A 22,505-nucleotide genomic window follows, 5' to 3' on the forward strand; every position below is an offset into this window, starting at 1 on the left:
TGTCTGCAACAAAAAAAGTTTAATAACTTGGCTGTGCTTGAGATGAAAAATGAACTTTGGCTTCTTCAGAAGCTGCTCCCCAGCACTTCCACTTGATTTCAGAAGTGCTGGCAGAGCAAAAGACCAGGAGGAAAAGCACCCTGGTCCCCTTCCTGATGCCATCCAGGGTTTTATTATCCTGCTGGAGCAGGTCCAGTGGGTGGGAGGCACCACTTCCAGGGTGGGAGAGAGATGCAGGTGTGATTTCATTCTTGGTCCAGTTTCCCAGTCAGAATTAAGGAAGATTGACCTTGGTTTGGAGCTGGACAGAACATCTGGGGGCCTCAGAAAATCACCTGGAAGAAGCAGTGGACTTGGTGAGCAGATTGCAGAGGTGGAAGTCCCCAAAAAGAGAAGAATTATCAACTGGGTGACCTAAATTCTGAAGTGTTTAGCTGTGCCTTCAAAAAAATCAGTCCATCCCAGCCCATTCCCTCGCTGGGAGGATCCAGGGGCATCTCCTTGTGCATCCCACACCTTGCCCAGCTTTCCATCCCCAGCTGCTCCACAGGCTGGGTGGCTTTAATTCATGGAATCCAAACCAACTGGTCCTACTCAGGTGTTTAGGATTTTCCCAAATATAGTCTGGGACTGTGTTTGCAGAGATCCAACATGGAAAGTCAGGCCTTGGGAAAAATTTGGGATGTTGTCTGTGAGGACAGAAAGAGTGACTGAAAAGGCAGGAGAAAGCCATGGCTGGATCTTCACCTCTCTGAGCTCCCCACAAACCTCCTGCTGAGCTGAGTTCTGAAGTTTGATTTAGAGCAGGAATCCCATCCTAAAGGAGGGCAAGATCCCAAGTTATCACCTTTTTCCTACAACACCTACATAGAGTCAAATACCCAGCCCTTTTAAACACCCCTTTCAGCTCCTTTTAAACACTCCTTTAAACCCTTTTTAAACACCCCTTTTAACCCTTTTTAAACACCCCTTTTAACCCTTTTTAAACATCCCTTTCAACCCTTTTTAAACACCCCTTTCAACCCCTTTTAAGCACTCCTTTCAACTGTTTTTAAACACCCCTTTTAGCCCCTTTTAACACCCCTTTCAACCCCTTTTTAACACCCCTTTCATCCCCTTTTAAACACCCCTTTCTTTCTGGCAGCTTAGTCTGGATTCAACCCTTTTCCTGTGGAGTTTTGCCCTTTCCAGACACACCTTTTGGTTCCCAACTACTGCAATGCTGGAGCTTGAACCTCTTTTAAGTTCCCTTTGTCACATTTTGGTCTCAGAAAGAAACCTCTGTACCTGTTTCTATGCTCTCCTGCTCCTCAGCTGAGCACATACGAGCACACTGGGACAGAAAAATGCCATTTTTGGGGTGATGTTTTTCACCTCTGTGGCTCAGATCTGATTTATTGATGATTTCGATGAGGGGATTGAGTCCACCATCAGCAAATGTGCAGATGACACCAAGCTGGGGGGGAGTGTGGATCAGCTGGAGGGCAGGAGGGCTCTGCAGAGGGACCTGGCCAGGCTGGATCCATGGGCTGATTCCAAGGGGATGAGGTTCAAGCAGGCCAATGGGCTGCCCAGGGAAGTGGGGGATTCTCCATCCCTGGAGGTTTTTAAGATCAGACTGGATGTGGCATCAGTGCCATGGGCTGGGAATCACAGCAGGGTTGGATCAAGGGTTGGACTGGATGATCTCAGAGGTCCCTTCCAACCCAGCTGATTCTCTGATTCTCTGATTCTGCTGAAAGAACAGGGACTATTGGGTACCAAACCCGAGCAGCTCTGGCTGTTCTTTATCATTCCCTAATTTGACTTCTACCTACCCCACATTTCCCTCAGTTCTCCTTTCCAACCTCCTTCCAACAGACCCTCTCAGCCAGGAACCCTTTAGGCCCTTAAATATTATTTACCGCCGTGCCTCACAAAACCTCCCGCTCCTGCTCTTTGTTTTTTCATCTTCTCGTTTCCTTCCTATTGATTTTCTGCCTCTCTGGGTTTTTCCTTTGCCTCAGGAAAACCTCCCAGAGCTCGGGGCCGTTCTTCATCCGGTTTTTCCTCCTCTCAATCGATTCCCCTCATTAATCTCCCCAGCCCAGGGACAAGAGGCCTCTGAGAAGCACCAGGGATATAAATGATGGGGTGAGGAGCTGCCCTTTGCCTATCAGGGCTCTTATGGGGCCGTGACCCCTCAGAAACCACCAAATTCCACTTCCCTGAGTAATTTACCCCGATTAGGTAACGAGTTCCAAAATAAGCGGCCTGTGGGGCGTGTTGTGACCTTCCAAAGCTGCAAAGGGACCAGGAGGAACAGGAATGATGCTTTAGCTGCGTTTCCAGCCTTCACTGAGGGCTGTGGGGGGCAGCTGATGCCTTTTGCCCCTTTGGGAGTTATTCTATTGTAAAGGGTGAGGGTTTGGATGTGCTTCCTGAGCTGGAGGGTGAGTTGGCTTAAATGCACAGGGAAGTTCCCACAGATCCCACTGATGTAGGTGGGGGGTTCCCCTGGAGAAGAGAAGGCTCCAGGGAGACCTTGGAGTCACTTCCAGGGTCTAAAGGGGCTCCAGGAGAGCTGGAGAGGGACTGGGGACAAGGCATGGAGGGACAGGACACAGGGAACGGCTTCAAGCTGAAAGAGGATGAATTTAGGTGGGATATTGGGAAGGAATTCCTGGCTGGGAGGGTGGGGAGGGACTGGGATAGATTTCTCAGAGAAGCTGTGGCTGCTCCTGGATCCCTGGAAGTGTCCAAGGCCAGGTTGGAGCAACCTGGGCTGGTGGAAGGTGTCCCTGCCCATGGCAGGGGGTGGAATGGGATGATCTCCAAGGTCCTTCCATCCCAACCCATTCTGGGATTCAGTGATTCCCACTGCCCTGCAGATGTTCATTTTATCAAACAAGGTGCTTCTCCAGGGTGTTTGTGGCTGGACTCGATGCTCTCAGAGGTCTTTTCCAACCTCAAGGACTCCATGATTTTATTCATCCCCATCCCTGGAAGTGTCCAGGGCTGGGCTGGAGCAACCTGGGATACTGGAAGGTGTCCCTGCCCATGGAACTGGATAATCTTCCAGGTCCCTTCCCACCCAAACCATTCCAGGATTCTGTGATGCCTGCCCTGGGATTTGGCATATCCTGTGCCCCTGTGCCCAAATAGATCCCCAGGCTGGAGGAGAAGCCAACAGAAGGTTGGCTGAGACGTGACCAAGGCCCTGCAGAACATCTGCACCAAAGTCACCAGACAAGAGCTGAGAGCTCCTGGTTTGATCCCATAACTGTCTGAGAGCTCCTGCTTTGATCCTATAACTGAGAGCTCCTGGTTTGATTCCATAACTGTCTGAGAAGTCCTGGTTTGATCCTAGAACTGTCTGAGAAGTCCTGGTTTGATCCCATAACTGTCTGAGAGCTCCTGGTTTGATGTTTGATCCCATAACTGTCTGAGAGCTCCTGGTTTGATCCTAGAACTGTCTGAGAGCTCCTGGTTTGATGTTTGATCCTAGAACTGTCTGAGAGCTCCTGGTTTGATCTTATAATTGTCTGAGAGCTCCTGGTTTGATGTTTGATCCCATAACTGTCTGAGAGCTCCTGGTTTGATCCCATAACTGTCTGAGAGCTCCTGGTTTGATCCCATAACTGTCTGAGAGCTCCTGGTTTGATCCCATAACTGTCTGAGAGCTCCTGGTTTGATCCCATAACTGTCTGAGAGCTCCTGGTTTGATCCCATAACTGTCTGAGAGCTCCTGGTTTGATCCTGGAACTGAGATTTCGTGGAAGGAAAGCCAGTCCAGGGCTTTTTGTGTGGGAAGAGCTGCCCGGTGTTCCTCCCTCACGAGCCAAGAGGCTGCTCCTGTCCTTCAGAATCAGTTCACATCTCCAAACATCCATTTTTTTGGTGTGATTCCAAGGGATAAAGTTGCCTCCTGATTAGCAGACTCCCAGTATCTCCCTTTGGTCTTTGTGTGTCTCCTGTCTCTCCACATCTCTTTTGTCCTGCCAGCTTTGTTTGCTTTGGGAACGTTTCAAACCCCCTGGAAGCCACTGGGAGGCTTTGAACAGGCTTTGATGGGGTTTGGATTAATCAAGGGACAACTAATGATGGATCCAGCTCTGGCATTATTGGGTTGAAATGTCTGGGGGACTCTCAGTGCAACATCTGGTGTTTCTTTTAAGTCACTTTGCTTAATTATCCTGAACTGAATCAAAAGCTCTCGGAAGGGAAAGGAAAACAAGGAATTATTTGTCACTTTTAAATGCAAGGAGCTGGTTGCTTCCCATCCTTATCCAATGGCTTTGCTGAGTCAGGTGCTGCGGGAAATGGGCTTGGAAACACAATTTGGGATGAATCCCTGGATATAAAGTGTTGCATCACCCTCAGTCCTCAGAGGGGGACTTGAAGCACAGAAGGATTAAGTCACTGTTCTTAAGTAAGTGCTGATGAAGTCTTTGAAACAAGGTCTCGTGGAAATCAAGAAGAATCCAGGCTTCTTTTTCTCCAAACCAGGGTTTCTGGGAGATTGGGGACCCTTTCTGGACACCTTTGGGCACAGAAACCCTTTTGGGACAAGCCAAGGGTGTGGGGTCAGCAGAGAACAACCAATCCCCCAGACATGACTGGACATGTTTTTGATGACACGGAGGAGCCACATTTGATTTTTGGTGACATAGATGTGCCCCGTTTCCATATTTCCCACATTTTTCCTCCCTGGCACTTTAATTTGGGTGCCACAGGGGCAAGTTGGTGATAAGTTCACCAGCAGAGCCAGCTGAGCTTCCTCATCCTTGGTGTTCCAGGGGTTGGGTGTCCAAACCACGGCCCTTGTTTCGTCTTTCCCCCTCCGAGATCCCATTCCCAGACTGATAAAAATTGGAAGTCCATCCTGCTGCCAAAAGGAGGGATCCTCTCCCTGCTCCCTGTGCCGTGGGATGACAACACAGTGGCTGAGAACCAACCAACTCACTCCATCCGTGTCACCACCCACATTCCATGGATTTGGGAAGGTACAAGACACGGGAGTGACAACTCTTGGGAAAGAAGAGAGGGGGTGGGATCATTGATTTCTTCAGGAAAAAGCACATCCTTATGGAATCAAAGAATCCCAGGATGGTTTGGGTTGGAAGGGACATTAAAGCTCATCCAGTGCCACCATCCCAGGTAGCTCCACCCTGGCCTTGGACGCTTCCAGGGATGGGATGAAGAGAATCACAGAGCCACTGAGGTTGGAAAAAGCCTCTGAGATCATCGAGTCCGACCATAAATACCCTTGGAAAGCACCTTGTCCCTGCCCTGACTCCGGAGAATTTCTGCCTTTGGATCTGGATGAACTCAGCCGGTTCCACCCCTGAACCTCCTGCCCCGTGTCCTTCCCCATCCCACCAAGAACACCGAGAGACCTAAAAATAACTCCCTGGAAAAGCTCCTGGGGGCAGGGATGGCCACTTTGTCGGGGGTGATTAAGGCCATGAATAAATTATCTCGTGGGCAGGGGTGGCCGGTTCGTTGGGGGTGATTAAGGCCATGAATAAATTATCTCGGAGCGCCTGGTAATGAACGGCCCCGTTCTTTCCATCCCGAGGGGCACGGCTTGAACCTTGGGATGGAGTGTCCCAGCCCAAAAAGCGATGGTTATCCCGAGCAAAACAGCCCCCGGAGCAGAGCGGGAGACAAGGACACGGGAGACAAAAGGGGGCCGTGCCAAGAGATCCCGCTTAGCCCAGCAAAAGTGGGAATATAGAATCAGCTGGGTTGGAAGGGACCTCCGAGATCATCCAGTCCAACCCTTGATCCAACCCCGCTGTGGTTCCCAGCCCATGGCACTGATGCCACATCCAGTCTCATCTTAAAAACCTCCAGGGATGGAGAATCCCCCACTTCCCTGGGCAGCCCATTCCAATGGCTGAGCACCCTCTCTGCAAAGAAATTCTTCCTAATGTCCAACCTAACCCTCCCCTGGCACAGCTGCAGACCCAGCCCTCTTGTCTTGCTGATGGGAAAAGAGACCAACCCCCCCTGGCTCCCCCCTCCTGTCAGGGAGTTGCAGAGAGTGAGGAGGTCTCCCCTGAGCCTCCTCCTCTCCAGGCTGAGCCCCCCCAGCTCCCTCAGCCTCTCCTCATGGGAATTGTGCTCCAGTCCCTTCCCCAGCCTTGTTGCTCTTCCCTGCACCTGCTCCAGCCCCTCCATGTCCTTCCTGAGCTGAGGGCCCAGAACTGGACCCAGCACTCCAGGGGTGGCCTCCCCAGCGCTGAGTCCAGGGGCAGAATCCCTTCCCTGGCCCTGTTGGCCACCCTGTTCCTGAGCCAGGCCAGGATCCATTGGCCCTCTTGTCCCCCTGGGCACACTCTGGCTCCTGTTCAGCTCCCTGTCCATCCCCACTCCCAGCTCCCTTCCTGCCTGGCTGCTCTCCAGCCCCTCTGGCCCAGCCTGGAGCTGCCGGGGGTTGTTGTGGCCCAGGGGCAGGACCCGGCCCTTGGCCCTGTTCAATACCTTGTTAAATCCAGGGAAGGGCTCCCGCAGGAACACAGCTCCTCATTCCTCAGTTACTCATTTCCCAGGAGCAGAAGTTAAAGATTGACCCACGGGAACGGGCCTTGGCAGCCCAGGCGGGGTCAGGGACGGGAGCAGAGTTTGGTTCCAGCCTGGGGGACAACGAGTCCCAAAGTGACCAGGGAAAAACCTTCCCCCCCCCTTGGTTTTTAGTGGGTTTCAGTTCTTTTTCAGCTTCTGTAATAAATATAATATAATATAATAAAAATAATATGAAATAAGATAAAATAAATAATATATATTATATAATAAACAATTATATAATAAATGATTATATTTTTATATATTAATATATATATTAATTATATTAAATAATTTTATTATAAATAATTATATAATAAATACTATATAAATACTATATAAATAATAATGTATTATATAAGTCTAATGGTGATTAGAAAACCTTTCTCCCCCCTTGGTTTTTCATGTTTTTCAGTTCTTTTCCAGCTTCTATAATAAATATAATATAATATAATATAATATAATATAATATAATATAATATAATATAATATAATATACGATACTATAATATACTATAATATAATATACTATAATATAATATACTATACTATACTATACTATACTATAATATAATATATATAATGTTATGTAATGTAATATAATAGAATAGAATAGAAATAATATATATTATATTATATAATTATATATACAATAATAAAAATAATATATAAATTCATGTTTTAAAATTCTATATAAATACTATATAAATACTATAAAAATAACAATGTATTATATAAGTCTAATGGTGATTAGAAAACCTTTCTCCCCCCTTGATTTTTAGTGGTTTTCAGTTCTTTTTCAGCTTCTATAATAAATATCATATCATATCATATCATATCATATCACATCATATCAATAATATATTATATAATATAATATAAATAATATATATAATCTAATATTATATCATATTATATTATGTTATATAATTATATATAATATAATATAATAAAAATAGAATATAAATTCATATTTTCAAATACTATATAAATACTATAAAAATAATAATGTATTTTATAAGTCTAATGATGATTAAAAAACCTTTTCCCCCCCTTGTTTTTTTAGTGATTATCAGTTCTTTTTCAGCTTCTATAATAAACATAATCTAATAAAATATAATATAATATATGGAACAATATATAAATAACAGTATATAAAATAATAGAATATGTAAATATATATTTTAAAATAATATTATAATAATAATATAGTATATAAATCTAATGGTGATTAGAAAAGCTTTCTTCCCTCCTTGGTTTTTAATGTTTTTCAGTTCTTTTTCAGCTTCTATAATAAATATAATATAATATAAAAGTTTTAATTAATGTAGATTTATATACATTCTAAACAGGTATATACATTATTAAAAATAAAATAAAAATATGTATCATAATATTATAAATGTTAACTTACATTTTATATGCATTATTTAAAAATAAAAATATATATTATAATAGTAAAAATGTTAATGTATATGTATATACATTCTAAAAATAAAATAAATAAAAATGTTTATTGTAATATGATAAATGTTAATTAATGCACGTTTCATATACATTATTTTAAAATAAAGTTATGTATTATAATATCACGAATTAATGCACGTTTCATATACATTATTTTAAAATAAAGTTATGTATTATAATATCACGAATATTAATGCATACTGTATATCCATTATTAAAAAATAAAAATAGGTATTATAATACTATGAATGTTAATTGATTTATATTGTATATACATTCTAAAAATTTAAATTAATGAAAATATTTATTGCAATTTTATAAATGTTAATTAATGCACATTTTATATAAATTATTTAAAAATAAAAGTATGTGTTGTAATATTATGATTGTTTAATTTATCTTTTATATAATTCTAAAAATTAAAATAAATAAAAATATTTATTGTAATAGAAATGTTAATTAATCGATGTTTTATATACCTTAATTTAAAATATTGTATTATTATGAATGTTAACTTGTATTTTATATACATGCTAAGATTAAAATAAATAAATATATGTATTATAATATAAATAATGTTAATTAATGCACTTTTTATGTATATTATTTGAATAAAATAAAAGCATGTATTCTATTATTATAAATGTTAATTAATATAGATTTAATATACATTATTAAAAATAAAATAAAAATGTGTATTATAATATTATGAATGTTAATTAATTTATAGTTTTTATATATATAAAAATTAAAATAAAAATATTTAATGTAATAGTATGTGTTCATAAATCCCAAACCTTCCCTTCCCAAACCTTCCCAAACCTTCCCAAATCTTCCTTTCCAAACTTTCCCTTCCCTTCCCTTCCCTTCCCTTCCCTTCCCTTCCCTTCCCTTCCCTTCCCTTCCCTTCCCTTCCCTTCCCTTCCCTTCCCTTCCCTTCCCAAACCTTCCCAAACCTTCCCAAACCTTCCCAAACCTTCCCAAACCTTCCCAAACCTTCCCAAACCTTCCCAAACCTTCCCTTCCCAAACCTTCCCTTCCCAAACCTTCCCTTCCCAAACCTTCCCTTCCCAAACCTTCCCTTCCCTTCCCAAACCTTCCCTTCCCTTCCCTTCCCTTCCCTTCCCAAACCTTCCCTTCCCAAACCTTCCCAAACCTTCCCAAACCTTCCCAAACCTTCCCTTCCCAAACCTTCCCTTCCCTTCCCAAACCTTCCCTTCCCTTCCCAAACCTTCCCTTCCCAAACCTTCCCTTCCCAAACCTTCCCAAACCTTCCCTTCCCTTCCCTTCCCAAACCTTCCCTTCCCAAACCTTCCCTTCCCAAACCTTCCCTTCCCTTCCCTTCCCTTCCCTTCCCAAACCTTCCCAAACCTTCCCAAACCTTCCCAAACCTTCCCTTCCCTTCCCAAACCTTCCCAAACCTTCCCAAACCTTCCCTTCCCTTCCCAAACCTTCCCTTCCCAAACCTTCCCTTCCCAAACCTTCCCTTCCCTTCCCAAACCTTCCCAAACCTTCCCAAACCTTTCCAAACCTTCCCAAACCTTCCCTTCCCAAACCTTCCCTTCCCAAACCTTCCCTTCCCAAACCTTCCCTTCCCTTCCCAAACCTTCCCTTCCCAAACCTTCCCTTCCCAAACCTTCCCTTCCCTTCCCTTCCCTTCCCTTCCCTTCCCTTCCCTTCCCAAACCTTCCCTTCCCTTCCCTTCCCAAACCTTCCCTTCCCAAACCTTCCCTTCCCAAACCTTCCCTTCCCTTCCCAAACCTTCCCTTCCCTTCCCAAACCTTCCCTTCCCAAACCTTCCCTTCCCAAACCTTCCCTTCCCTTCCCAAACCTTCCCTTCCCTTCCCAAACCTTCCCTTCCCAAACCTTCCCTTCCCTTCCCTTCCCTTCCCTTCCCTTCCCTTCCCTTCCCAAACCTTCCCTTCCCAAACCTTCCCTTCCCTTCCCTTCCCTTCCCTTCCCTTCCCTTCCCTTCCCAAACCTTCCCAAACCTTCCCAAACCTTCCCAAACCTTCCCAAACCTTCCCAAACCTTCCCTTCCCAAACCTTCCCAAACCTTCCCAAACCTTCCCAAACCTTCCCTTCCCAAACCTTCCCAAACCAGGAGTGGACGGGACATTTCACAATCCGGTTTAGTGGGAATGGGGGATTTGGTTAAAAGCTGGATTTGCTGATCCTGGAGGTCTTTTCCAACCTCAGTGATTTAGGATTTTCCTAACACCTCTAAAAATTCCATGGAATAGAACTTCCCAGAGGGAAAACCCCCCAACAAACCCAACCTCTGGTGGCAGAGAAGCCGATTTTTCGGCGTGACACGGATTTGGGGGTTTTTATTTGCTCTGCAGTAAAAGTTTTCCTGGGAGAACGAGGCAAATATTTGCACTTGTGGGGGCAACACAAACACCTCCCCTGCAGGTTGGAGCTCAGGGAATGTGGGAACAGGCAGGGATGGGATATGGACCAGTGCTCAGGATCCCAGGGATGGATCTCAGCACCTCTCATCTGCCTGAGAGCTCCTGGCTGGAGGAGGAGGAGGAGGAGAAGGAGGAGAAGGAGGAGAAAGAGGAGGAAGAGGAGAAGGAGAAGGAGAAGGAAGAGGGGAAGGAGAGAGAGAAAGAAGAGGAGAAAGGAGAAGGAGGAGAAGGAGAAGGAGGAAGAGGAGGAGGAGAAGGGGAAGAAGGAGAAGGAAGAGGAGAAGGAGAAGGAGAAGGAGGAGGAGAAGGAGAAGGAGAAGGAGAAGGAGAAGGAGAAGGAGAAGGAGAAGGAGAAGGAGAAGGAGAAGGAGAAGGAGAAGGAGAAGGAGAAGGAGAAGAAGAAGAAGAAGAAGAAAGAGGGGGGAGGAGGAGGAGAATGAGAAGGAGAATGAGAAGAAGGAGAATGAGAAGAAGGAGAAGGAGAAGAAGGAGAAGGAGAAGAAGGGGAAGGAAAAGGAGGAAGAAGAGAAGGAGATGAAAGAATACATAGGGGGAAAAGGGGAAGAATAAACTTGCAGGACTCCATCCAAGCATCCTGGTGCTGATCAGAACAGCTTTTCTCTCTGTCTTGGGATGAACACGGGCAGTGCCAACACTGGGGGCTGGGCAGGAAGGACAGGACAGGGGCAGGTCTGTGGTGCCCCCCTAGTAAATTCCCAGGGGCACAGAAAGCTCCACCAAAGCTGGGCAGAAATTAAAAATACACAATAAAAACCTCTGGAGTTAAAACTAACCCTGAAAAAAATGCCTTTAATTTTATTCTGGATCAGCTTTTCCTCCCAGTTCAGGACACTCTGCCTGAATGGGATGACTTGGCCCAAACATTCCTTGGAGGGGAGCAAGGATTCAGAATTAAATACTGGATGTTTAACATAGAGGGAGTTAATATTCATTAATTAAGAGGATTCTCATCCTGAAATACCTATTAAAGCATTAATAATTAAGCTGCAACGGGCTTGGATGGGAACTTTACCTGTCCAAGTGTCCCTTATATATACAAAGGGCTCGTGCTCTTTTTATATGTATAAAAAGTCCCCTCTAAGGCAAATTACAGGTTACTTTTGAATGTTCAAACCTTTTAAAGGTTTATTTGCAAATAGTCACCAGAGGAGCATCAGGCCAAGCTTGACAGTCCCACCTGAAGGTGGCTTGGCTGGGTTTGGTGAAGCAAAACATCTGGAGCTGCTCTTTGATGTGGGATAAAGGAATCCAGAGAGCTTGATTTCAACTTGACACTCCTGGCACAGGGGGGGAAAATTCATTGACGACCTTATTTGGAGCCCTCAGGGATTCGAGGGGTTGGGATCAATTCCCAGCTCTGTCACATCCTGCTTTTATAACCCCCCAATCCCTTCGTTCCTCGGTGGTTCTGGTCACCAGCTGGGAGCAAAAAGACACTTTCTGCTTGACTCATCTGCTGAATTCCTGGAGCAGGAGCCATAAATCTTCCCCAAAATGCAACGCTGAGCAAAACACTCTGGCCTGGGCTGGGCTGGGGGGACTTTCTGCCCAGCTTTGGTGGAGCTTTCTGTGCCCCTGGGAATGTACCAGGGGGAGTTTACCAGGGGGCACCACAAACCTGCCCCTGTCCTTCCTGCCCAGCCCCCAGTGTTGGCACTGCCTGTGTTCATCCCAAGACAGAGAGAAAAGCTGTTCTGATCAGCACCAGGATGCTTGGATGGAGTCCTGCAAGTTTATTCTTCCCCTTTTCCCCCTATGTATTCTTTCTCCTCCTTCTCTTCTTCCTCCTTTTCCTTCTCCTTCTTCTCCTTCTCCTTCTTCTCCTTCTCCTTCTTCTCCTTCTCCTTCTTCTCCTTCTCCTCCTCTTTCTCCTCCTCTTTCTCCTCCTCTTTCTCCTCCTCTTTCTCCTTCTCCTTCTCCTTCTCCTTCTCCTTCTCCTTCTCCTTCTCCTTCTCCTTCTCCTTCTCCTTCTCCTTCTCCTTCTCCTTCTCCTTCTCCTTCTCCTTCTCCTTCTCCTTCTCCTTCTCCTTCTCCTTCTCCTTCTCCTTCTCCTTCTCCTTCTCCTTCTCCTCCTTCTCCTCCTTCTCCTTCTCCTTCTCCTTCTCCTTCTCCTTCTCCTTCTCCTCCTCCTCCTCCTTCTCCTCCTTCTCCTCCTTCTCCTCCCTCTCCTCCCTCTTTCTTCTCCTTCTCCACCTTATCCTTCTCCTCCTTTTCTCCTCCTTTTCCTCCTCCTTTTCCTCCTCCTCCTCTTCCTCCTTTTCCTTCTTCTCTTCCTTTCTTCTCCTCCTTCTCCTCCTTCTTTTCCCCTTTCCCTTTCCCTTCCCTCCCATAACAATCTCCTTGTCAGGGAAATCTTTTCCCTTTAATTTTCCTCAGGACCCTCCCAACATCATGTTCTCCTTATTTCTCTCTGGGTGAACTCGAGTTCTAAAATCAAGGCTGGACCTGGCAAATCCATCCCCCAAACCTGTTGGAGCTGCACCTTCTTCAGGCCAGGGGAGAGGAAGAGTTGGCACAAATATTCTGATGCCCAGAGAACCAGTTCAGACATGAGACCCCGGGATTAATTTGGAGCAATTTCTGCATTCAAGCCAGAGCCTGAATCACAAAGTGGGAATTAAAAGTCACCAGAATTCCTGAAAGTCCCCCAGGAGATGAGTTTGTTTGTTTATTTCTTTAAAGAACAGGTTAAGAGTGACAGCAGGGGGACACTCAGGCCTTACTCACCCCTGCCACTGCATTTCCTCTGGGAATGGTGAGTCACTTCTGGGATGTGACCAGGGATGTTCCTCTCAGGTGGCTCCAGGAGGTGTCCTGTTGGATATGGAGGAACCACGGCCCATCCAGGGGCTCCAGAACTAAAACCCTCCCTTGGATGAGAGAGAAAAATGCATCCTGGTACCCTCAGCTGCAGGAGGGTTGGATCATTCCCACAGTTTAGCTGGGAAGGTCAACACCAATATTAGGGAATACTGGGATTTATATTCTTTTTTTTTTTTTAATAGGGTTTTCTGACTATCCAGGTTGAATCTTCTCTCTAATTTCACCTTGAATCTCCTCTCGAATTTTAACTGTCCTAATACTCAAGTTCAATCCAACCTGGTGGAATTGTCCCACAGGAAAGGGGTTCTTAGGTTTTGGGGTTTCAATTCACTCAAATCCTAATCAAGGGGTTTCATTTCTTGTCCAGTTTTGTGTCCTGGGAAGAGAAATGATGTGAACAACCCCCTAAGCTCATTCAGTAAGTTGGTGGCAAGTCTGTGCCTGTAACCAACCCAACACAGCAGAGATTTTCTTCTCTCTTTAATATAAATCCCCTCTTTTTCGGGAAAATTTGCTCCATAATGTACAAGGAATAAATGGGAATTCAAGCAGCAGTCTGAGCTCCTGCTCTCACTATTCCCAGCAGATTTAATCAGGGACCTGATGCCCTTGGATGGACAGAGACCTTTGATTTTTTCCATTGAGCTTGAACCTCTCAGGGCCAATTTTGTCACCCAGGGCCCAGCTGCCCTTTAGCTCCCCCAGCACCTTTCCCTGCCCATCTTCACCCCCTCCTGGTGTCTCACCTCACACCAGGAAGGTTTATGGTCCAGCCTGGGATGTTCTGCTTGAGAGCCCCCCTTCCTGTGCTCAGCAGCTCTCAAGAGTTTGGGGGCTGATTCCTTGGATTCCTTGGTGTGTTAAACTGGACTTTACCCACCCAGGCAACGAAATGCAGATTTTTTAGCAACCAGCACTTGAGCAACTGGTTAGTGAATTGCTAGACACTGATTCACCTCTTCTGGACATGGATTAGTTCCAACCAGTTGAACATCTCCAGGCCAAGCTCAGTTAAAACTTGCTGACACCTCACAGAAGTGCTGGAACAACTTTCTGTGTCAAGGCTCTTCTGTCCACGCAGCCCTTCTGGTTTTGTCAAGGCTATCTGCTGGGATTAAGGGTCTGGATGTTTACAATCCTCTGAAATCATAAATTCCTTCCTTTATTACCTTCCTAGAAACTCTGGGACTTGGTGTAGTGTCTTCGACTGGAGTCTGAGCAGCAGCAGGGGCTGGGCAGGGAAAATGGGATTCGTTTTCCCTCAGTTCAGCCCCGGAGTTGTCCAGCTCAAATCAATCCTTTAGGCTCCCTCTAGAGTCTTTGGAGAAAGAGGACAACACTGACTTTCATTCCTACCCAAAGATGAGCACCTGAAAGAGCCTAAAAAGCACCTTCAAGGGGCGAGTCTGGAATCCAACGACGGAATCTGGACACGGATCCATTTATCTCCCTCGGAGGGAAGAGAAGAAATCCCAGCCATGCCCAGCCTTATCCCAGCCTTCAAACCCACCCCAAAACCCTCCCCATGGCAAACTTTCCACTGCAAAAGCTCAGCTGTGCTGAACAAACAAAGCAATAAATGCAGCAGCACGCGGGGCAGGGACGCTGCTCTTGCACAAGGAGCCTCTTGGTGCTTTGCCATTTGTTTTGCTCTCGGACTGGAACGGAGTCAAAAACATTTCCACTCTCCTGGAGGGAAACATTTCGGTTTAGAAAGGTCAACTTTTCATCTGGACACCCAGCCTGGCACCCACGGGGCCCGATGAAACCTCCCCCTCTCGGTTGGTGTTGCCCGTGCAGCGCCGCTGATGCCGTGTGGGAAATGTCACTCGGAGCCTCCCTTTCCACCGTGATCCCGAAGTTTTTTGGCAGGGACCTCCTCTAATGAGGCAGAGCATTTCTTGCCTTTCTCCCTCTGTTGCTCCGAGTGGCCTGAGCTCAGACAATGGGACAGAGCTGCCAGTGGGATCCAAAAATTTGTCTGTGCCTTCGTTTCTGTAATAATGGGACACAGCTCCGGCTGCTTCCCTGCCTCGGACCATCCGGGCTGTTCTCCTACAAACTGCTGCCATCCCACTGAAGGACCAGCATTCCAGCACCAGAGGGATTCAGTGGTTTGGAGTTAAGCCCCATGAGGAGCAGGGAATGTTTAACCTGCAGAAAAAGAAGCTCAGGGAAGAGCTTTTTGCTCTTTCCAGCTGCCCGAAGGGAGGTGGCAGCAAGGGGGGGGGTCGGGCTCTGATCCCAGGGAACAAGGGACAGGAGGAGAGGGAACAGCCTCAGGCTGTGCCAGGGGAGGCTCAGGTGGGACACCAGGAGCAATTTCTCCATGGAAAGGTGGTCAGACACTGGCAGGGGCTGCCCAGGCAGGTTTGGAGTGCCCAGCCCTGGAGGTGTCCCAGGAAGGCCTGGCCGTGGCACTCAGTGCTCTGGGCTGGGGGACACGGTGGGGATGGGGAACAGGGGGGATCCATGGGCTGGGAGGGCTTTTCCAACCTCAGGAATTCAATTCCATGATTCCATGATGACCAAACACCCTTGCAGGACCCCTTGGGTCAGAAATAGCTCTGAGTTCTGCTCTGGGTTTTCTCCTGTATTCTCACCATTGTTAAGGTCTCCTGGGAAAAAGAACAAGCTCTTCCGTGGATTTAGTTCCATATTTCAAGTGAGGGTTTGGGGAAAATCAGAGAAACAGGTTTGGGTTCTACCTGACAGGAGGTTGGAGCAAGGTGGGGTCAACCTCTGCTCCCAGGGCACAAGGGACAGGAGGAGAGGGAACGGCCTCAGGCTGTGCCAGGGGAGGGGCAGGTGGGACATCAGCAGGAATTTCTCCCTGGAAAGGGTGGTCAGGCCTTGGCAGGGGCTGCCCAGGGAGGTTTGGAGTGCCCAGCCCTGGAGGTGTCCCAGGAAGGCCTGGATGTGGCACTCAGTGCTCTGGGCTGGGGGACAAGGTGGGCATCGGGCACAGGGGGGACTCGGGGACCTTGGAGGGCTTTTCCGACCCCAGTGATTCCATGATTCCATGATTCCATGATTCCATCAGTCATGACCTGCCCATGTGTGTCTGCAGCCCCTGACAGACCCTCTCAGCCCCCCCATCCCCCAGCAGGTCTGAATCCCGAGCTCAGAGATGTCCAAGGGAGGAGATTTTCCCCTTGATTTCCCTGGGCTTTGCTCAGGCCCAACCCCAGGGATTCTGGGATTCTGGGATTGCACTGCCTGGCCTCCAGCTGCCACTCCAAAGGGTCTCCTTAAATCCAGTGTCCCCTCTGCCAGGCTCCCATGGATATGTTGGATAGCACAAGATACCTCAGCAAACACCAAGTGTCTTCACTGAGGAAAATTAATTCCACTCCCAGAGAGGAGGGATTTATTTAGGATAAGGATTGGAACTGGATGATCTTTAAGGCTCCATTCCTGGAAGTGTCCAAGGCCAGGTTGGACAGGGTTTGGAGCAACCTGGGCTAGTGGAAGGTGTCCCTGCCCGTGGCAGAGGGTGGGATTGGATGATCTTCAAGGTCTCTTCCAACCCAACCCATTCCATGATTCCATGACCTGATCACCCCCGGCCTCAGAACAACCTCAGCCACCCCCAAACATCTTTATTGCATTTTTTAGCCAGAACACCCTAAACTGACATTCCTGGTTTCCCCTTGGGCAGGAAAGGATAAATTTCCACCAGCTGAGAAGCTGGAAAACTGTCCCTCAACTGGGATCAGATGGAGAAAACTGGAGATAAGAGGAGAGAGAAAGAATAAATCTCCCCCAGTCCTCACCAGGAATTTTGATCCTGTGTCCCTACACTGAAAATGCCTCAAATCCTGGCAAAAAGGGAATGTTCCAAAGGGGTTTCTTTTCTTTCTTTCTCCTCTTTCTTTTCCCCCCTCATTCCGCTCCTTTGTTCTTTTCCTTGGCTGAGGGACATTGTTGGAATACAAATTCCACCTTTTTCTTGAGGCAACAAAAAAATTGTTATGGGGTGGAACTCTCCAGTATCCTGGTGGATTTTCTGGATGGCCCTCGGGAAGTGTGGAATGAGCTGAAGGGGCACCAGGATCTCTCCAACTTCCACCTGAAGGAAACAAATTTAAGGAAAATCCAAATTTACAGCCATCAGGTGTGGAAAAAAAAGGGAATATATATATATAAATATAAATATATATATATATATATATATATAAAGGAAATATCCAAACTGTTTGTAAATATTTAATAACATCTCTATTTTTGCTGAAGGGAAGGAAAAATTCCAGGGTTTTCTTATCGAAATATTTTCATCCTACAAGGATGTTCAGGAATTGCACTGAGACCCAATTTAATTCTTAACACAAGTTCTTTTTACTATGAGATTTCTTTTCAATGCAAGTTTTTAAGGTAGCAGGAAATTTAAAAACAAGGATCTGAGAACAGCAGGAAATGCTGCATAAATTAGTTCCCAATATCCCATCTAAATCTCCACTTTTCCAGTGGGAAGCCATTCCCTGTGTCCTGTCCCTCCATCCCTTGGCCCCAGTCCCTCTCCAGCTCTCCTGGAGCCCCTTCAGGCCCTGCAAGGGGCTCTCAGGTCTCTCCAGAGCCTTCCCTTCTCCAGGTGAACCCCCCAGATCCCCAGCAGGTTTTTGCATACCATAAAGCTCATTTCTTCCCACATTAAAGGAATAAAGAGTTCCTGGGGAGTCCCAGTCCCTTCCCACAGCTGGATAGAGACTTTTGAGTGTGCTGAGCTCAAGGAAAAGCCTGAGAGAGACTCAAAATGAAAATAAGGATATCAATGTTCATACTGTGACTATTAATAACACCCCTGGTTTAGTTCCCTGGAGACCAGAACCCATTTTTCCAGGGAATTATAAAAGTTGTGAGGACCAAATTCTGGTCACGTGCTCAACACACTCCACCTGGCTCCCGTGAATCCCAGAATCCCAGAAGGGATTAGAAGGGACCTTAAAGATCATCTCATTCCAAATTCCTGCCCTGGGCAGGGACAGCTCCCACTCTCCCAGGTTGCTGCCCTGGCACCACAACTCCCAATCCCAGCTCCGTCCTCATTCCCACATCCAAGGGAAAACGAGACCTTATGGATCCCTGGGACAGCGACAGCAGCACAACAAACCAAAACAGGACAAACCCAAACCACCCCACCCAGACAAAGGGAAGAAAAGCCAAAGTTCCCCTGATTTCAGGGTGTAAATGGTGCTTTAAATCCCTCCCCAGCAGCCGGTGACTCTCCTTCCATGTTTGAGTCCCTTATTTCCATTTCCAATGAAACAGTGACCTGAAATGCTAAAATATCCCAATAGGAAGGGATTTATCTCCACTTCTGTCAGGGCAGCTTGAATTTTACCCTGTTCCTTCCAGTCTGCAAGTGCTGGGGGGGGGGTTATTTTATTATTGTATCCCTGTGATGATTTCTTTCAGAGTTTATGTTACAGGACAGCAGGGAAAAAATAGCCCCTAATCATGGATTGCTTCGAATAATTGGGTCCTTCATTGTGCCTGCACTGATTGACACCGAAAATAAAGGGTTGGGGTTTTTTTTCACCTGATGGAGGCTGGAATTTTCCATCAGAAATGTCATTTTTCGAGCCATCCCCTCTGATAAAGGACTGAATGGCCAGCCAAGCCTTTGCTTTGTTCAGGAAAGAAAGGCCTGAGGAAAACAACCGAGAGCTGGAAACAAAAGCTACATGAGTTGAACACCAACATGTCCCTTTTTTAGCAGCCCTGAGGAGGAGCAGATTTTCAGCCACTCCAACCTCCCAGTCCAGAGGCAAAAAGCCTTGCTCTCAATCAGGGGCTTTTCTCCCACCTCCAGAGGAGGAATCAAGGCTGGGATAACCAGGGAGATGCTTCGGGATTGGGGAGCAACACAAAGAGGCTCCAGGAATCCCAGGAGTCCTGGAAAGACTTAATGCTGGGATTACCTGTCCTGGTTGGGGTTCAGACAAATTCTGCCCAAACCCAGGGAGAAGGAAGGAAGGGACGAGTCCTGAGCCCACAGCTTTTAATATTCCCAGGAAATCCAACCCCTCTGAGCCCGGAATTTCCAGGTGAGCAGCCAGGGAGGTGTCACCCAGGGGCCAAGGCAGAGGGAAGGTCCATGTGCAGATGGACAGGAGGACCAGGAGCATGGCCAGGCTTGTGATGGGAATGAATTTGGTCGGAGATGGAGGGGGAGTTTTCCACTTGTCTTCCTGGAAAATCATTTTTTGTTCTTTTTTTCTTTTCTTTTACCCCAAAATTGCCACCATTTCTCAGTGGTTCTCATGGATCTACTTCCCATCTCTCTCCCTCCACATTCCCAGTCTTGTGCTCCCAGTCTCTATTTGGAAAAGCACCAAATCACCATTTCCCAATGATTTTCATGGATCTACTTCCCATCTCTCTCCTTCCAAATTCCTGGTGCTGTGATCCTGATCCCTATTAGGAAAAGGACCCAATCACCATTTCCCAGTGCTTTTCATGGATCTACTTCTCATCTCTCTCCCTCCAAATTTCCACTGCTGTGCTCCCAATCCCTGTTAGGAAAAGGACCCAATCACTGTTTCCCAGTGGTTTTCATGGATCTAATTCCCATCTCTCTCCCTTCAAATTTCCAGTGTTGTGCTCCCAGTTCCTGTAAGGAAAAGGACCCAATCACCATTTCCCAGGGCTTTTCATGGATCTACTTCCCATCTCCCTCCCTCCACATTCCCAATGCTGTGCTCCTGATCCCTATTAGGCAATGGACCAAATCACCATTTCCTGGTGCTTTTCATGGATCTAATTCCCATCCATCTCTCTCCCTCCACATTCCCAGTGCTGTGCTCCCAATCCCTATTAGAAAAAAGGACCAAATCACCATTTCCCAGTGATTTTCATGGATCTGATTCCCATCTCTCTCCCTCCAAATTTCCAGTGCTGTGGTCCCAGTTCCTGTAAGGAAAAGGACCCAATCACCATTTCCCAGGGCTTTTCATGGATTTACTTCCCATCTCCCTCCCTCCACATTCCCAGTGCTGTGCTCCCAATCCCTATTAGAAAAAAGCACCAAATAACCATTTCCCAGTGGTTTTCATGGATCTACTTCCCATCTCTATCCCTCCACATTCCCGATGCTGTGCTCCCAGTCCCTGTTAGGAAAAGGACTCAATCACCATTTCCCAGTGCTTTTCATGGATCTACTTCCCATCTCTCTCTCTCCAACCTCTTTTTTAGGTTGAAATCTCCGGCAAGGTCACGCTGCCAACCCCGGGTCCAACCCAACCACCCAAAAATCCCCAGGGCTTGAAGTCCCCGCCACTTGTGGCCAGATTTTGGCCGGGGCAGGGACGCGGCTCCGTCAGGACAAAGGTTGAGGAGCTTCCTGGAGCGTTTTGGGAATGAAAGGTTCCATTGAAGGCTGGGAGCCCAGGAATCCCGGGAGCAGCAGGAGCCTCACAAAGAGAGCCTGTTCCCCCCCCTCCTCTCCCCGCAGGTTTCGGGCCGTCACCTTTGAACACTTATCAGCGCTCCGATGGACTGTGAACTCCGGGGAAAAGCTCCCCCCGAGGCCGTTCCCGAGAATCCCTCACGTGCTCCCCACGCGGAGATAAACGGAGCTGGATGAGGGCGGGATGTTCCCCCGGTGCTTTACGGTTCCAGGGAACAGGTTACAAGCTCAGCAACTGCAGGGGAAAAAAATCCTCTCCCTCCTCATCCCCCCCTCGCCTGAGTCAGCGGTCGGGGATAAGGTGATTCCAGTTCCTCAGGGATAAGGTGATTCCAGCTGCTCAGGGATAAGGTGATTCCAGCTGCTCGGGGATAAGGTGATTCCAGCTGCTCAGGGATAAGGTGATTCCAGCTGCTCAGTGATCAGGTGATTCCAGCTGCTCGGGGATAAGGTGATTCCAGCTGCTCAGGGATAAGGTGATTCCAACTGTTCAGTGATCAGGTGATTCCAGCTGCTCAGTGATGATTCCAGCTGCTCGGGGATAAGGTGATTCCAGCTGCTCAGTGATCAGGTGATTCCAACTGTTCGGGGATAAGGTGATTCCAGCTGCTCGGGGATAAGGTGATTCCAGCTGCTCAGTGATCAGGTGATTCCAGCTGCTCAGTGATCAGGTGATTCCAGCTGCTCGGGGATAAGGTGATTCCAGCTGCTCAGGGATAAGGTGATTCCAACTGTTCAGTGATCAGGTGATTCCAGCTGCTCGGGGATAAGGTGATTCCAGCTGCTCAGGGATAAGGTGATTCCAGCTGCTCGGGGATAAGGTGATTCCAGCTTCTCACACCCCGCTTTTCAGCAGCTCAGCCTCGTCTCTGGGATTAAAAGCTGAGTATTCCTTAGGAATCCTTGTGGCCCACACAGAAGCAGCTCTGCAGCGTTTAACACCCTGCTTTGCAGACGCTGCTGAGCTCTTTGGGCTGGAAGTCAGCTTGAAGAAGACAGAGGTTCTCCATCAACCTGCACCTCAGGTTGATGCAGGATGATGGTTCCATCATCCCCATATCACCATTGATCAATCAGAGCTCAAATCAGTCCAGCAGTTTAATTCCCTAGGCAGCCTCACCTCCTCGGATGGTGAGATTGATGGGGAGATCAGGTTAGCAAAGGCATAGAGAGCTTTCAGAAAGCTTCATAAAAGAGTTTGGCAAAATAAACACTTGAAGAAAAGCACCAAGATCAGTGTTTACAGAGCCATAGTGCTGTCTACTCTCTTGTATGGTTCCAAACCATGGGTCATCTACCACCACCACCTGCGACTCCTGGAACGCTTCCATCAACGCTGCCTCCGAACAATCCTAAACATCCCCTGGGCAGATGATGTGACCAATCCATCTGTTCTAGAACAAGCAGCAGTCACAAGTATTGAGGCCATGTTGCTGAGGACACAGCTGTGTTGGGCAGGGCACGTCTCCAGGATGAAGGACCAACCACCCCCTCCCTAAGATCTTGCTTTATGGTGAACTTGCCACCGGCTGCTGCAAGAGAGGAGCCCCAAAGAGGAGATACAAGGGCTCCCTGAAACAACATCTCAGCCTTGGCCATATTGATCATCATAACTGGTCTACTCTGGCCTCTTTTCCCAGGCAACCATCAGCAAGACAAGAGGGCTGGGTCTGCAGCTGTGCCAGGGGAGGGTTAGGTTGGACATTAGGAAGAATTTCTTTGCAGAGAGGGTGCTCAGCCATTGGAATGGGCTGCCCAGGGAAGGGGGGGATTCTCCATCCCTGGAGGTGTTTAAGCTGAGACTGGATGTGGCATCAGTGCCA

The 22,505-nt window shown here is 47.1% G+C and overlaps 1 long non-coding RNA gene across 1 annotated transcript; it reads right to left on the minus strand.

The window, feature by feature from the left end:
- On the minus strand, positions 1 to 22,505 carry LOC135405327 (uncharacterized). The gene is made up of 3 exons (XR_010425821.1): positions 14,021 to 22,505; positions 13,179 to 13,321; positions 1 to 335 (listed from the first exon to the last, which is right to left on the minus strand). It is a non-coding gene; the product is annotated as an uncharacterized LOC135405327 (long non-coding RNA).

The sequence above is a fragment of the Pseudopipra pipra genome, chromosome 1 (genome assembly GCF_036250125.1).
Source record: "Pseudopipra pipra isolate bDixPip1 chromosome 1, bDixPip1.hap1, whole genome shotgun sequence".
Classification (NCBI taxonomy): Eukaryota; Metazoa; Chordata; class Aves; order Passeriformes; family Pipridae; genus Pseudopipra; species Pseudopipra pipra.